This window comes from Toxotes jaculatrix, chromosome 2, assembly GCF_017976425.1.
Source record: "Toxotes jaculatrix isolate fToxJac2 chromosome 2, fToxJac2.pri, whole genome shotgun sequence".
Lineage (NCBI taxonomy): Eukaryota > Metazoa > Chordata > Actinopteri > Toxotidae > Toxotes > Toxotes jaculatrix.
Window position 1 is genome coordinate 21,676,655 of NC_054395.1, and position 18,814 is coordinate 21,695,468.

Consider the following 18,814-nt stretch of genomic DNA (forward strand, 5'->3'; position numbering starts at 1 on the left):
GAAAAGTGATGATAATACCTATTAGTTTAAAAGTTTGTTATTATGAAAATTGTCCTCACCTCATAGTTGGCCACTGGACTGTAAAAAAAAAAAACCTCTCGGATATTGTTTCTGAAAATATTATTAATAGCTTAAGACAATGGGGAGGAAAAAGGCTTGAAAATGTGCCTGGAAATGTACATGGTATTCACTTGAAATGTATTATGAATATTCTTGCAGGCAACAGTCTTCACAGAGGAAGAATGAAAATAATAGCACTTGTAAGATTTTATACGGTTTATTAATGGATCCTAAAAAAAATAAACATTATGGCCATTAAAGCATCTACACTGAATGGATGGTATTCACCTTAGAATGAATTCAACCCTCTTAACTTTTTATAGAACTGTAGCCTGAAACTGAGATTTAGAGTTTGTCAGCCACACATAATTCCCCATACTGACAGAAATACATCATCAAAATCCTTGAATCTAGTGACTCAAGTCTCGAGTCTAACACAGAGCTTCAAAGATTAGTCGATCTGGGGGTGGGGGACAATTTTGTTAACTGATGAATCACTTCTGTCATTTTTCAACATTTGGTTTCAGCTGCACAAATGTGACAATTTGCTGCTTTTCTTTGTCATATACAGAAATAAAATATCTTCAGGGTTTGGACTTTGGTCAAATAAAAAGAAAAAAAAACGACAACATGTGAAGATGCAACTGTGTTTAATAACACGTGTAAGTCTAAAGCAGTCTTAAACAAAACTTAGGTTAGCATTGGGCCACACTGACGTTATGATAAGTTTGCTTGTTGATTTTTCTTGTACGAATAGACTAAGTTTGGTAATAAGTGTATAAATAAATCATACTGTACATAAATATACCAGTGTTATTATACTAAATTACCTCACTATGGTACGATGTAGAACTTAATTTAAACTGAAGCCATCAAACTACAAATGATCAGTTAAAGACAAAACAGACAAGTTGCCAGTGGGAGAGAAGTGAGAGCTACAATCTGCACTTGTTATTGATCCACGTGCTGCAAAGGATTTACAGATCCAGGAGATCAGGACAGGCCTGTTGCCCAGCTGAAAAGTTTTGCTGCCCTCCTCAGGAAGCCAAAGAAAGTACACTTTTGCACAAATCCATGGATCAGCATTGATTCGTAGTATCTCTTACCATGTTTTCAGAGATCAATCCAAAACACCCAAATTATATCAGCTACTCCTTCAACAGCATCTTTTGTTTTTCACATTGTATCTGACCTTCCAAGCAAAATAATTTTGGGAAAACTGTTCAACATAGAAAGTCCCAGTTTAAATCTGGATTCCATTTTTAAGGTTTACTTTTATTCCTTCTATCAATACAGAAATAAACAGAGGTGTAAAATAACGTTTACTCAAATACTGTTCTTCAGTACAATCTAGTGGTAAGGATGGGAACTGAGGACCAGTTCCAGCTAGGAATTGGTTCCAAATTGCCTGAACCATCAAGTATCCTATGTTATAACAAAATTAGTGCCACACACAGGCCTAGCAGGTCTTTTTTTTTTGACTAAGAACACTTAAAGGAAAACAAATACTGTACAAATATTTTCTCTTTTCATCCATTTGAGATGATGACAGGCTGTTGCCACAGATGTGTTCAGACTCACAGATAATAAAACAGTTACTGAAAACTGATCAGCAATAGCTAAGGGAATCAATAAGGTACAGGTACTGTATACTGGAGTACTTCCATTTTTTTGCTGCTATTTTCTTCTACTCCTCTACAACACAGAAGGAAACATACTTTTTACTCCACTACATTTACTTGGTGGCTCTAGTTACCAGCAGTGTTTAACTGTTAATGAAAACTATGACAAAAGATATTCGTTGACGAACTTTTTTTCATGACGAAAATGAGACTAAAACTAACTGAAAGTTGTCTTTGAAAATGAGAACTATGACAAAATGTTTCGTCAATGAATAAAAACTAAACAATATTTGAAAGATGGACACATGGGCCTATTTTAATGCAAAGTCTTATTCAACAATCTGCATCTGGGGAATAGCCAAAGCTCCTGCTTCAGAACAGTTTCCTCTTCCTGTCCAGAAGATGATTTAGCCACTTAACTACTGTTAATAAGAAACATCTTGCAAAGATATGTGTCTGTCAGTGATGTAATCTGATGTTACCTGTTCTTGGAAGAAACAGATTTATGGCCAAAGTTCATCCACACTCCCCTGAGAAGTAGATCATGAGCGACAGCAAAACAGCTGAGACCAGAAGCAAAACATGGGCCTTTTATTGCAATGAATGCAATGAAGCAGCTACATGAAACACCCTCAATTTAGTGGCATTTGGGTGGTTCACATAGCTCAGAAAAAAAATTGTTTTGTTTAAATGGCTGATTCCTGAATTCCCTTCACAAGACACTCAACTAAAAATGGACAGTATAGTGATGTCTAAAAAGTGTCCACCTTGAGTTTAGAGATGCCTCAGACAAGGACGTCTCTAATGAATAATACAGCAAGATTCAGCTTTATTCTTATGAATAATGTATGACATTCTCTCCAAAGAGAAACGCATAGAAGCACAGGAGATGTACTGTTACTGCACTGAGGTGGACATGGTCTGGAGGAAGCACTGTTCAAAATTTTATCAACAGCACATGAGAATAGACCTGACATCAGATTTTTACATAGCAAACGACTACTGTATTGTTACTGTCAGTGTCACATGAATTTTCTGACATTTGGGTGTTATAGCTCTTCAGCCTCTGAGTCAGGAGAGCAGGCAAGCATTCAAGAGTGTTTCCTTTGTCAGATCTGTGGCTGTCAATCCTCGATTAATTTAGACATAGTAATGAATCTCACTTGGTTGTAACCATTTATATTATTTTATGTGTTTTACAAATAAAACTTTTACCATGTTCACACAGCCACAGCCTCACTGTCTGATCTTTTTTTTTTTTTTTTTTTTTGCATATGCAGATGACTGTGGTTTTTGGAGGACAAATGTGTGGGCAGAGTGTGATGCTCTCTCACTCTGCCCACAGGAACTCTCTTGCTGAGTGACCGGTAGAGAGGAGGGAACACTGTGACCAGGACATGGCACATTCCACATCACCAGCTCCCACATACATTTCACACTGAGGGTTACACATCATCAGGCCCGTAAGAGCAAAAATAACATCAACCGGCGTCGCGGATGTCAAGATTCATTTTGAGTTTCACCGTCCCAACAATGAAAACGCTGTGACATATTACACTTAAAAGAATCTTTGATGTTATTTAGTTCAGTGTAGTTACTAACAGTAATTTTCTTGATTTATTAGTTCTTCGTTCTGTACATAAAATATCAAAAAAATATGTGTAATTTCTAAGTGGGAAAAACATTTTTCAACACAGACAGAATAGCTCATCACCCTCAATTAGAACACATACTTTTACCAACTATGGGAATGGGACAAACATGAGGTCACAGTGACTTTGACCTTTGACCTTGAAAACCTGATCAGTTCACCTTTGAGTCCAAGTAAACATTTATGCCAAATTTCCCCACACAGTCCTACCAATGGGATCACACTATTGCAATGATAATTTTTTGCTGGTAAAAAAAAAAAAAAAAAAAAACACTTCTCTACTTTGTCAGTGTTTTCTGAGGAAGGAAGTGAACTATGTTTACTTTAACTGATAAGAGTTCTTTGTTTTTCAGTTGTACAGGTTGTATATAAATCTGTGTGTGCTGCAACTAACAACTGTTTTCACGTTCACTTAATCTGCCAATTATTTTTTCAATTAATCATTTAGTCTAAGACATAAAAAAAATTGTCCAAAAATGTCAATCACAACTTTGCAGAGCCAAACTTGACATCATCAAAAATATTTAGTTTATAATGACATTTCTATAAAGATATAATGATATCCTCTCATTTAAGAAGCTGAAATCAGATGCTTGAATCTGCTTGAAAAACAAATGAAACAATTGATGGATTATCAAAATAGTTAAAGATTTGATTTTTCTGTCGACTGACTAATTACAATATGTGCAGGGGGTATGAGTAAACATACTGTGGCTAGGACACCATGTGACTGATAAAAGGGAGCAGAGGTCCCACAGGACATATAGAACAGAAGAGAACAGATTAAAACAGGCTTAAATTAATTCTCTATTTGAGTTTTGATCATTGTTGACTAATCATTTCAGCACTAATTGATTTAATGATGGCTATATAAAGATCTTTATTTACTTACTTATTTTTTGTAATCTCCATGTACAGTCCATGTTTAGGCATAATCACAAAAAAGTCAACATGCCAGTGGATGAAGCAGACGATTATATATTTTGTCCACCCCACTAGAGAACACCCTCCCCTGTCTGTATTTCAAAGCTGCAAACATGACTGTAAATCAATCAAAGCTTCATATAAAAAGGCAGTTCACAAGAGATCTGTGGTGCTGAACATGCTCTCAGCATGTCTGCCAGCAGTGGGAGCTGTTATCCTTCAGTGTACTGCTTGACACAAAATCGTTCACATTCTGCATTAATATTGATTCCACAGCAATCGACTGAAGCAATATTTGTATCTTGTTGCCAAATCCGAAGCACCATTTCATTAAGTAATTAATGTATGTCAGCTGGACCTCTCAGACCTTCACCTCATGTCAACAAAGCCTGCTATTTGTCAGGAACAGCATCCGTGCCCATTCAGTCATTTTAAAGAGCAGAGAAGATGAGGTCAGAGGTGTTGTTACAGCTTCATTCACTGGAGCCCTGCAGGAAATCAGATCATACTGCGTCAACACCATCCGCTCTCACCTGAAATGATCAGGTATCTGAGAATCTGTCAGACTGTGTCAGTCTGACAGATTCTCAGGAATTGTCAGGAGTCTGAAATGGATTTGTGCTTGGACCTATATTTGCATCTGTGTACAGCTAGTGATCCCTGGTGTGCAATCAAATGTACAGCAGCTGAAATCTGCATGTAACAGACCTCTTCAAAAGAAAGGAAGTATGAGTATATAACTACCTCTTTCTTTCTTTTTGAAAATACCTATTCATATTGGTCACTCACTATTGTGACGAATAAAAAGAAAGCCTCCTCAGCAAGCTGATGCAGAGCTTACAGTACTTCCCTCTGGTCAGTCAGGGAGTATAAACAGCAAGTCTTTTTTTTCTTTATTTCACTATACACCGATTAGTCTTGATTTTGCTCCTCTTCGTTTATCCCTCTATATGGTAGTCTTTCAAGTTCAATAACACACACACACACACACACACACACACACACACACACACACACACACACACACACACACACACACACACACACACACACGTTGTCTGTGGTGACGTTTCTGTGACTCCTTCTTACCGCCCATTGTTCATGTTTGACAACTGCAAAGAAATTAGCAGTCTTTGGCATGATTCATCATCTTTCAATCGACTGGTTGCTAAGGTGATGAATCCACGGAGTATGTGCAGAGTGCTGAAATCCTGTGGAGTGTGTGGAGAGCGATGCCCTCAGTTTGACACACACACACACACAGACTGCAGTTGAAGCAGGACTAAACCATCGGGCTGAGCTTGATTCTTACCTCTCGTGGCTTGATGTTTTTAGGGTTTAGAAAAAGAAGCCCCAGATGCTGGTGGTTAAACCTCTCACTGTGCGCACAAATGTCACCCTCATCAGCAAACACTTCCAGACACGCGCACACACACACACACACACACAAACACACACAACACCTCCCACGCTCTCATCTGCACATGGTCACACAACAACCGCTTCAAAGCCACACATTCATCAGCCCTCTCTAAACTCGTTTTATCATATCTCATCATTCATATGCTAAACAGCCACACAGATTTTGGGGTTGTAAACTAGAGCATGGCCGCTAGTACGGTGAACACCCAGGTCAGGCTTGATCCCAGTGTGTTGGCTTTTGTTGTACTATCAGGCTTGTATGGACAAATGTTTTTTTTTCCTTCCTTCTTTTCTTTTTTTTTTATTTTTGGTGCACTGTTAAAGGACCACTTTTCATCCTGAATCTTTCTAACGTGGTGAGCACATGTAGCCAGGCAGCCAATTAGGGACCTAAATCCAGTAACCCTGATAAACAGACTCATGCCAGACTAGTCATGAATGATGTGCCAGGGTTAGGGTTATCCAATCATCCAAGCTGGTCTAAAACTGGTCCAAAGATACTAAATGGACCTGATCATGAGCATAAATCATCTACACAGTACACACACGCCAAAATCTGAGCCAAACCTAAATCTAAATATAAACATCCAGATAGGGGGACAGGTCCAGCTCTGATTTGGGGCTCCACTGCCGAACACAGCTGAATGCATAAATGCTCGGACAAGTTGTCCCATCTCGACTGGCAAGTATAGCCCAACTGCTCCTGGATTTTTGAGGTTGATACAAATATCAACAACTCAAATTAATCTAATATTGTATCTGCTGTATCTGTAGCTGCTAATAGTAAAGGAACATTTCAGAACTGAAATGATTAGTTGCTTTATCAACAGAAAATAAACCTGAATACCAATTTTGACAATCCATTTATTGCTTCAGTGATTGTATGGTTGCAGCTTCTCTGATGTAAGAATCTGTTGCTGCCTTTTATCATTGTAAGATGAATGTTTTCAGCTGCTAGTCAAAATGAGACATTTTAAAATGTCACTTTGATCACTGAGAAATTAATGGAACCTTTTTTTCCCAGTTTCATAGACAATTAATAAAAATAATCAGCAGATTTAAGCAAGGATGAAAATAATAGATGAAGATGAAGTACGTACAGAGCGTAACATTTTGCAGGTGAAAAATGAACTTTTTAGTGGTTTCTAGAGGACAAACATGCCACATTACGTATCCACGATATGCACAAATATCGATCTGCAATGCGCTATCAGCCAGTATATTGCTCCACAGGCAACATCGGTAAAAATCTAAGATTACCTACTCCTCACTTTCTTTATCTCTCTTTGGTCCACTGCATGACAGCTGTGGTCTGATCAGAAACTAAAGCTGTACACTGATCTAACATTTGAGCCTGACATAGCATCCCCAGTAATGACAGCAGTGCTGCTCTTCCAAATATAGTATTTTTACAATAATTAGTGTCTAATATTAAAGCACTGTCATCAGCCACTGGTATCTCACTGCTTCAAAATACAAAAGGCACAAAAACAGCTGGGACATGTTGTTATTTACTGCTTTCAATGCATGAATAATGGTTCTTTCTGACACAGTTTATGCAGGATCAGGGTCTTAAGCAACTGACAAGATCCACCCAGCTGTATCACACAGTGGACAAACTTGATGTATTTATTACCTGTTAGGTGTGTTATAGCTATTAGGCCCTGGTGGCACAAGGACCACACTCTTCCTTCTTGCCCTATTGAGGGTGTTTTGTCACGCTGTTTATTCATTGTGTACCCTCAACAAAAGAAACACAAAGCATAATGATGCCATTTTGTGCTTGATTTCCAGAGATCACAGGTCAAAAGAAAGCAAAGGGCATCCAAACACTGACACTGTCTGAAGCTGGCCCATGCTAATGTTTATAGATGCATTAATATTTATTGTATGCGAGTGTGTCCTACATGAATGGAGCAGTAATCCACGATGCCACTGTACTAGTGACTGACGAGATTATCTTTACTCCAAAACAAAATTCTTATTCATGCGTGACTGGAAGAGCAGCTCGCCACTACTCATTCCAATTTTCCACCACATATTAGTTTTGGTGAACTAGCATGCTTGTACGTTTTGAAAGTATTAATCACTGGGCTCATAATGTGGCATGAACAGTGGAAAGTAGGCAAAGATGAAAACATTTAACCAGGATCTGCATCAGTGGAGCTGCCTCCCCAAATTTGTCAAGTATGTCTCCAATTTAGAGGAAGATAAGGGGAGATAGAATTTCAAACATGGCAGAGAATTAACACAATCTCCAATTAAGGCTTTCATTTCCTTAATGAGAGGGAGGGACTGGTGCAGACTCAGAGACAGATCAGCAGATGATGGATTGGGCTCCTGAGGGGTGTGACTGGGAATAGACTACAAAGGCTTTACACCCCATCTGCCTGATAACCTGATTTGACTCCTTCAGAAAAGACATGCCATTACATTACCTTGATTTATGAATAAAACGTTTTAAAGAAGCATTTTGCTGTAGATATGTGTGAAAATCAAGTGTTTTACGGTTCTAAATACCAGAAGTAACACTGAGAACGATCAAACCCTCCTTCCACGTCAAGAGGATTTTATGTTTTGCTAACTCACTGCTATGAAGGACTCCAGCATCTCTCTCAAGGCTACAAAGTCTGACAACTACATTTGAGGAGCCTAAGGTACAGCCTGAGCGTTGATTGAAGTTTGCTAGTTAGCCAGACGTCCCTGCAGAAGCAGCAGGAAGAGGAGGCCTCAGGTCTGTTTATTGAATTACATGGGGGGGTCTAATGATTGGCATAGCAACTGGCACAGCCTGCTGGGAAATTGACTGTGAGAGAGTGGGAATCATGCGACTTTGTCCGCATGACCAGCTAATGCAGGTGAGGAAGAGCATCAATGCATGAAGATCAAACTCCCTCTTGTTCACACTTTTATAAAAGACAAGACATATTGTTTTATAGGCTTTGAAGGTGATGCTTTTCAGCAGCAGGACAAAAAAAACTGCTTTGGTCATACAGGTCATGCTTCAGGTCATAAGAGCACCCTCAAGCAGTTGGGGAGGGGGGCATGACTATCACTGTCACATTTCATGGCAATCCATCCAGTAGTTGATGGATAGAGTGACAGACTGACCTCACCATCCCTTTACAGCTGTGCCACTACGCTACTTCAGGAAGAAGTCTAATGCACATTTGAGGATCAGTGTCAGGTCACTCTCTCAGTTCTAAGTCTGATAAAATAAACTGACCAGGTCTGACTGATATATCATCAAACATATACTCTATAAATGCCTATGTTTGCTGGATACAGCTTCCTTCTCAAATGTAAGAATTTGCAATGTTTCTATGTTTTATAACATTTTTATTGTTGGATTGACACAAAATGCAATTTGAGGACAGTGCCTTGGATATTTTTTTAAATTACTTTCTGATATTTTATTCAGGTCAGCTTCATTTATACAGCACAAAATCAACACTCGCGAGTCTACGTTTTAATCCGCTAAATTACTTCTCTATTAATAAAAAAAAAAAAAAAAAAAACATTGATAATAATGAAAATAATCATTAGCTACAGCTCTACTTCAATCAAGTCAATCTGGTGGTCTTAACAAACCAGCCAGCTCACACTCTGCTGGTCATTATTGCTTCTGTGTTTGCTTGTGCAATTTGCTTCTACCAGCTACACACAGCTGCTGCTGTTCACGCCTTCTCCAGCCTAACCTCCTGCCCTGTGTTTTGGTTTCTTATTAATCATACATTCACTGGCATTTCTTGCCTTGTGCATTATGTATATGCCATATCTCAGTGATACATGTCTGCTGAGTTCTGTTCTGTTACCTCCTGCATTTTCTGCTGCCTGAATGCTGAGTGGAGCGTCCTGTCTTTCCATCAAATACAAATATAAAGCCATTTGTAGCTATAAATGGTCCAGTCTTCTTTGATGCAAGTGGTTCTGAATTATTAATTCTTGCTGCATGCTGACAGCAGACACAGCCAAATATATAAAAAAAAGAAAAAATCAAACATGACAGACTAAGAATAAAAACATAGAAAAGATGTTTACATTTGGTTAACCAATCAGTATGTTGTTTGGACAAAAATCTACGAGCAGAAGAGGAGGTGTTAATCCTACATTAGCCACACAACAGATTAACATTTCCAACTGTTTTCACCAGACAATGAAAGGGAATGGCTGCACACAGAAATGTATGATGTACATAATGTACATGAGCTTGAATTACATTCCCTGCTTTTGGAAATTCAGATCATTTCTAACAACGATGGATTTATTTTTTCTCATTTTTAATTTCTCTCTGCTTTCAAAAGGCACGCCTCATGTGTTTATGTGTGTGGTGGCTGATAAAAGCTGGACCAGATGAGCATTTATTGTTTATGTGTTTGCGTCTGCTTGCATCTCTGTGCATGTGTGTGAAGTGAAAGACTGTCTCCCTAGTCATAAATGAAAGATGCACAGCATCTTGTGATGTCTGTCATGATTACCACTGTTAAAAAGGTTTACGCCTGCTATTTTAGACACAATACATAAAATAACACAATGTACACATACACCCCTCCCATCTTTTTTCACTCCTTCATGTACAAATACACACAATTGTGCTTCTTCTGTCTCAACCTACTCACTCACTTAATGGCACAACCCATATTAGATAATTCCTCTTAAATGATGTTGCCAAAAATATGATAGGCCCATCAGTAATCCCCGCAAGGCTTGGAATAGAATTAAATAACCCAAATGCTAATATGATCATCCAGTACTTAGTTGCGTAAGTGTTGGTACTCACGTACAGAGTGTGTTTAAGTACTGCTGTCCTTCACCCTTGCTCTCAGTTCTTGTGATTCTGCTGCTGCACAGTTTAATCTCTGTACTTTCAGATCTGTTTGTTGCTTGTCGAGGAAGCTGCTGGCACAACACCTCCCGAAAGCTCTGTGCTCATCCAGGAGACAGAGCTCCTCACTGTCTGGTAAAATGACAAGTGTCTTACAGATCATGGCCAAACAGTGTGCTCATGTCTGCTGAGCTCAGGGTCTTACTGAGTACCAGTCTGCCCAGTTTAATATTCCAGACACCCACCATATGAGCTCTTTCCAGTAACACAGCTTTGATTCATGGCCTTGCTCGGGCCTTATCCTGGCTTTCATAGGGCCTGAAACAACCAACAGTGGGGTTATGCACCATGTTCAAAGAAGTCTTATTGTTGTTGTTTTTTTCCACCAAATACGAAACAAAGACAAAACAACTGATTTTTCCTGGATCATGCGTGGCAAAAGTGTTTGGCAGAAGAACACAGCAAAGGTGCTGTGATAAATCATGAGACATAAGAGCATAAAACACAGCACAACAAACCCTGTGTTCCTTCATCAGCTGGTTAACACTGGTGCCTATCAAATCAAGCTGATACAGTTAATTAGATTCTGCGTATATTTCAAAAACTGGCAAGAAAGGAGGACCAGAAGCCACTATGTTTTGATAGCACTCAATGTCTAAGCACAAATGCAAACCTCTTCAACAGCAACAGAAGCAAACGTACAAGTAATGTAACCTCCAATGATAAATCCTCCTGTGCTAAATGTTTATGGGGGTTTTTTCACTGAACGGTGAGGGAAGTCTCTGGAGCAAGCATGTTTTAGAAATTTATCTGAAAGGTTTTATCTCCACTTAAGCCATTCCCTGTGGTGGCAGCCTTCTAGGAGTCTGTGGTAGTACAGTGCTTTGAAGTAAGCTAGCACAAAATAAAACATTTACTCGGCTACATTAAAAATTGTTTTTCAAGTCCTCTAAACTGATGCTGAGAGAAGCTAATATGCATGAGAGGGAGAGTCTCACTCAAAGCAGAAATCACACTGGTTGATCCATAGCTGCTCATAGCAAATTTGCAGTTGTGGTTGCAAAATGTAATGTACCTTAATTAGTATGATATTTTACACAAAAACTACTAAACTTTGAACTTTAATCATGACTGTGACCTTAACCAAAATACTACTGTATACTTCAGTGGCAGAACAATATCATGCTGGGCTTGGATGCAAGTCACATGTCTGGGCCTTACGCCCAATCCAAATCTTAAGCCTGGCAATTCCATTTCTACTAACATGTCCATGTGTAACAGACTATTATTAGACCTATTATTAGAGACAGGCAATATGGATCAAATCCTCCATAACAGTATGTGTAATTTTACAATTAATACACAAACTGTAATGGACAAGATAATCAGACAGGTGTGTGTTTTGGCTCATCCAGCAAGTAATAAGATACCAGACAAATCAATTCAATTTCATGCCACAACCATAGACAACCCAATATATGTACTGTGAATCACTGAGGCTCTCTAATTTATAACTTTGGCCACAATGGCCCAATAAAAGCAGAAATATAAAAGGGAGATAACTTGGTATAAACAATACAGAAAATAATGCATTACAAAGAAAACAAATGCCTCAATAGAACAAACTTATAAATATTAATCAGACAACAGCATAACGATATTAAGCAAACAGGCTATGAGCAACATATGACCAACAATAAACTCATAATGCACCGCGGCGGGTGCCACATACATAAACACAGCAAATAACACAAATTCTTAAACAATCAACAGCATGACAGAGCATCCTGGCAGACAACACCTAAACAACATAAACACAAAAGCAGGTATAGTCTGACTTTGTGAATTTCATATAAATACACTTTTCACACTGATGACTGAAAAAAATTAATACAAGACTTTGAAAAACATCATGTTGTTTTGCAACACTTTCACTGTTTTGAAGAGTACAGCTGCCTTTATTGTCACCATATACGGTACTGTGCAAAAGTTTTAGGCACCTTAGATGTTTAGATTCTTGCCCACCACACAATATCATCAGGGAGGCATCAGGCCCATATTCATTCTGCAGCATGGCAACAGCCACCAACTGTACAGCCAGAGCCATAAAGAATTATCTTCAGAGACAAGAAGAACAAGGGGTTTTGCAATATAATCCACAGAAGGACTGTGCCTGGAACAATCTACATGCCAAACACCTTGCAAAACTGTTCACAAGCAGGTGGACTGGTAATGGACTGTAACTTTTGCACAATACAGTACTGTGGTACAAAACAATAGAGGAACACAAGTAATGTAGATAAAATTAAATCTGCAGATAAAGGCACTTGATAAACTGTCAAACATTTTGAGACCGGCCAGCAGATGCGTCACTTCCAGCTCCCTTCTGAGTTTAGCTTAACAAAAGTTGGGTCTCAGGCTAAAATTCATGTTGACCGTGCTTGCCCACGGAAATTCATATCAATTTAATGCTATAAATGTTTGAGAAATGTCTTCAAAACAGCGGTAAATGTTATCAAACGACGAGATACAGCGGTTATTCCCCAAACTTGTCGCAAACATTACGGCTAACCTTAAACTTACCGCTAGCCGGTTTGGTGGATGCTCCTTGGTAGTAGCCGTCGTGGCCTCTTCTTCCTCCTCCTCCTCCTCCTACTCCTTCTCACTTGAGGACTACTTCGGTTTGAAAACTTCCTCCAAATTGTAACTTTTACTTTTTACCGATATTTACGCTTTAGCTGTTTCACTCCTTTCCAGATAGGTTTACTTCCATGTACCTGCTAGTAGGTTGGGTCAATTAGGGGAGTGTTCAATTTGTAGCACTTAACGACCCCGCCGGGCGGTGCCACATGCGCAGGTGAATTTCTCTCTTCTATTTAGTCTTATCGCTACCCAGTGTGCCGAAAAAAGTGCTTCCACCTTTCACTAGATATCTTACAAGAGATTGTGAGAATAATCCTTCCTCCGTTAACTACAGCTCTCTACCCTTCTCATAGGAAATTGTAATGAAATTCAGAAATGCGTATGATTGACACAGCCTATTTGGCAGGGAATAAGACTGAGCTTTTCCCAGTCTACAGTATCATATGACCCTTCCACCCTGGACCTAACAATGTTAGACTGACCTGCCCCCCCTCCCTGCCTGATGAGGTAACATCCTACTGAAGCTGTTAATCCATAACAGTCATGGAGACGTGCTTGAGCGCGGACAGAAATAGAAATGCGAATGGTGACAGTTTCATAACTCCTCATATAGAAATCATTATCCTGATCTGTTTACCCTTATATGCCACATCCTTTCATGCAGAGCAGTGTAGAAAAACATCCAAATTTCCTTTCACAGCTTTCATAAATTCAGTGCTTAATTAGTTTCCTGTTTAAAAGCTTCAAATTGATCCATACAAAACATACAAACAGCTTCCATTGTATGCAGCCCACCTCATGCATTAAATGTATAGAGTTTTTTTTGTTTTGTTTTGTTTCTTTTTTTAATTCAATATTGTGCCATGGGTGGTTTGGAGGGTTTGGAGTTGCAGTCTCTAAACACATGCTGCATATGAGACCCAGTCAGAGGTGATTTACTGCCCTCACAGAACAGGCAAATGGTTGTATGATAAAATCAGCAATCTGATCCCCAGATGTGACTTTCTCTCTTACTGTACTTTGCAGCACAAAGGATTTATTCAGCTTCACTTAGAGGTTTATAGTTATGCTAGTGTGGTTTTGCAGTTTGTTGGGCTAATTTGTGTATTTATAGTTTAAAGTTGTGTCTTTGTAGCTTTGCTTTTATTAGATCTACCAGTGGACTTGTGGCCAGAGATGAGAGAGTGAGGCAGACTGACATTTAATAGCCTCTAGTGTGTTTCTTGTGATGGTGGCATCTTGTAAATATGGTTACAGATAGGTGATGTTAGAGCAGACTGCACACGTTGCCCACGTGGTTTCCATCTCATCTATGGAACGTGTTGTCATTAAGTGTCTTATCTAATTACTTCCAGCCAAAGTGGATGTGGCAGATCCAGAAGGTCCGTCCTCAGGGCTCCACACTGTTGATAAAATGCCATGGTGATAAATGCACACAGACCATACAATGCATGGCTGCTCTCAGTGGAGGTTAAGAAAAAGATCAAAGCAGTTAGACTGACTCTTTTGAATTTCGACAGATGGAGAGCAGCAAGGATAACTTCTGAAAGGAAAAAAAACAGCCAGAGACCTTGCCTATCATTCCTGCACTATTCATTTTAATTTCATCTTCCTTGAATGTGAGACCTCTACATAAAGGTTTCTTTTTTGTTTCAATGAAAAAGCCAAAGTCTCACAAAAAAAAAACAACTTCTGAGATTTTCAAGCTAGAAATAATAAAGCAACAGAATAGTGCAGAGTGTGAACTGCATGCTTAATTCCTTGCAGGTACTTTACTGTACCCTGGTATCACATACTGTTGTATCACTGTATTTTCACCGAGAGTGTTCCTGCAGAGTATTGCGTCTGTTTGTATGTGGATGTGCATGCAAGTGTTTGTGCTGTGCCTGTCTTTCAGTTGATTTTTCTTTTTTTTTGTGAGGGAAAAAAAGTGACAACTCGGTGCGCAGGTAGTTGTGATAAAGAACGATAACATATAAAGATGTCTGCTGGTTGACATCATCTCCTCTACAACATTGTAACGTGAAATCCCTCTGGAGAAGGGCTGTTTATCAGTCGGGGGCTTTAAAGGGAACAGGTGGACATGGAGATGGATGTGAATGAATTGCAAATGGATGAAAGATGAGGAAACAGGCATGGAGGGAGAATGATGTTTATAGAGCAAGGAGACGAAAGCATGTTTCAGTGTTGTTGTTTTTTTCGGCAAAGTTTATAGTTTGTGTTGATGAACTGTGCATCCAGGGGTTTTAGCACAAACAGACATTTAATTCTACCTAAATCTTCTTTTTGAATTGTATGTTGTGATCCAAATGCTTTTTCTGGCCCATGAAAGTGGATTATCTTTGCTGCGTGACTCTCTTCCTCTTGTATTGTGGCTGTGCAGTTGTGCATTGAGCCACCAGGGAATCAATGGCTCATCTCCTGAAAGCTCTTAGTGGTCTTAAGCGTGAGTAGTTATAACCGAGTGTTAACCCCTTAGGCGCCATCATTCAGACAAGATCCACAATAGCCTCAAACCAAACACCAAACAATGTGTAAAACAGCACATTTTCTAATGCAAATTCTCTTGACTTAAACATAAAACATACAGAGACTTCATTTATAAAATTCTTCGTCTTAATTCTTCAATACCTGTTAATACCAAATGACATTACAAAGACAGTAATTGTGCAACATTTAACACTGTGAATAGTAACATACCCCTTGGGTGTAAATAGATGTAGCTTCAAATAATTGCATCAGTTTTCATGCACCAGCATGGACCTCATCTGATAAATACATTCAGTTAAAAGAATATTTAATAGACTGGAAAAATGATCTTCTCCGACCAGATCTCAAATAGTATAAAATGTAATACAACAGTTTTGTTGTAGCTTTATTAGATTTCAGTGAGGAGGCTGATATTCCAGGGAGAAAAAACACAGACCTTTCTCAGCTAAAAGCAGGTATGGTAATTGGAAATGGGACACTGGGACATAATCACTCCATCAAAGTCCTGGTATGCCTTGTAAATATTCACACTTTTGTGGCATGAAATAGCACTGCCTGGAAATGGTGATGTTTTGTTTAGATGGAGAAGGTCATCTATAAAAAGCAGGGCCTACCAAACTGAACACAGTATGTGTCTCGGGCCACACATCTACAGCAAAATGTGTTTTCACCCGGAGGAAATAAGTATTTTTCATGTTTGTCTTTGTGTATGTTGTGTTTTCTGGGAAGGGGTTTGGCAGTTCCTTCACCCTTTGAACAATGGTGTGAATTGTATCTGGTCTCAGCTGAACAGCGGCAGTTACAGTGAGGGAATTTTTTTGTCAGTGTTTTTGGGCTGCACGAACCCAACAGCTACAATAGACTGTGCCATTCTTCATCTTCCTGTTTATTTATTTATTTTTTTATGCTGGGTGAGAAAGCCAAATTGCTAATGGGTTAGAACCAGATTTTGTCATTATTGTAACACATTACTTGACAAATAGTGTAACTCTACATTGCTTGAATGTTCCAGTTTTCTTTTTTTAATGCACACCTATGTGTTTATTGTCAAAGTATTTAACTGAATTAACATGCGGACATATAATGACAATGAAATCCTGAGGGATTGTAATCATCCCCTGAGCACCATTATCAGGTCTGCTAACTAAAGATAACAGTGAGTATAAGACCGTATATAAGTATTGTGTGTAATTTTTTAAAACAACATGATATCTGAGATTCAGTATCAATTCCAAAACAATATTCTTGGCACCTTTGCGAAATATAAACACGTACTTTTTTTTTTGTTTTTACTTTTTTTTTTCACTTAACAAAAGAAACCAAAGTGTTACCCAAACACAAGCAGCCTTACAAGAGTGACGATAAAACAAAATTTGACGCCAGTATGTGGTACTTGACAGTTTTTGATGCTGAGGGCCAGCGACATATTTCGTTCAGTGCCAGATAGGTACTGCTGCTTGATGCATTGTGAAGATCTACTAGTCAGTAGACTTAGTCCTGATTGGTCCAAAGCTCAGGTAGAAGGAGGAGTGGTGAGAGAGCAAATACAGTGAATACAATAGAAAAAGGGAAGATTCATCTCAATTTTTTCCATTAATCTAAATCAGTTTATGTTTTGCCAAGTGTATTTGTTTGAATTTAGTCACTGCTTGTTTTGTGATGTGACAACGCCTAAGGTGAGAGTCTGGGTGTCAGGCCTCCTTCCCACCGCAGTGACAGTGAGGGATGAGAATCCTGCTTATCAGGCTGTAGAACTTGTTGTGTGATCAAATCAAAGGGCAAACTGGGTGACACAGACTCTGATAGAGGCAACACATCACTGTCATTCTCATTATCTCCCTTCTCCATTGACCCCACCGCTTCAGTAACACTGCTTATCCAGCACATTGGGTCATTAGTCTATTAAAGTGTAAATAATTTTCTCTCACCATGGAGCTGAGACATACCTGCAGATGCAGCTAAATGACCTGAATACAGTACATACAGTAAGAATGTTTATAAATTCATCCATTTTTCCCATACACTCAATAAACCCATAAACATGTTTTTAGAAGTAATATTTTGTTAAAAATAAAACCCAGAAATCTTTCATTTACAAAAGTATTCAGATACTTAATTCAGCACCTTGTAAAAGACTCCTTCGCAGCAGCAATTACAGCTCAGAGTCTTCTTGAACCGTCACCCCAGTCTCAGGTCACATGTACTCTGAACAAGGTTTTCTTCAAGGACCTCTGTATTAGACTGCGTTCATCCTTCCCTCAGTTCTGATTCAGATTGTCGGAGTGCTGCTGAGGTGGTCATCCTTCCGACTGGTTCTCCCTTCTCTGTGGAGGACTTTCAAAGTTCTGTCAGAGTGACTGTAGGGTTCTTGGCCTGACCAAAGCCCTGGAACTCAGTTTAGCCAGATGGCTAACTCCAGGAAGAGGTCTGCTCATTCTAAACTTCTTCCAGTTTACAGTTATTGAGGCAGCTGAGCTCCTGGGAATACTCAATGCTCAAGAAATGGTTTTATACCTTTGCTCTGATTTATGCCTCACCACAATTTTATCTCTGAGGTCTTGAGAGAGTTCCTTGTCCAATCGATTCAGTTTGCCACAGGTGGACTCCTTTTGAGGGAGACTAAATGCAAACAAGGTGCACCTGACCACAATTTGGAGTGCCTCAGCAAATGGTCTGAATACTTTTGTAAATGAGAGATTTCAGTGTTTAGACATTGATGTTGTAGACACTGACACACAAACTGTATGTCTTTTATCCCACTGAACACACATGTACACCTACACACTCCCCCACACACTCAGTTACGGCTCTTTAAAAGGAAAGCCTTTAGGGTTCGGGACTGACAGCTTTGTCATCCCCTGACACTGCACAGTGATGGAGGAGATAAAAGCCCCATGTGTCTTACTCACAGTCCCCCCAGAGCAAAGACATTCCTCAGTAACTGATATGGAGTATGGCAGGACGGTGCTCCCCCCTGCTCAGAGCATTTAACATCAGTGTGTTGATATCAGATGTGGAGGTCCTCAAGGGAACTGTGGAAGTGTGCTGTGGGTTCAAACATGACAGACACACCAACTGAGAGAGAGAGAGAGGTCCCATTGTACCTTGGCAAATAGATACTGGTCACTATAATCTCCTGTGTATCAGATTTTACATTTTTATTGTTTCTTTTTTTTT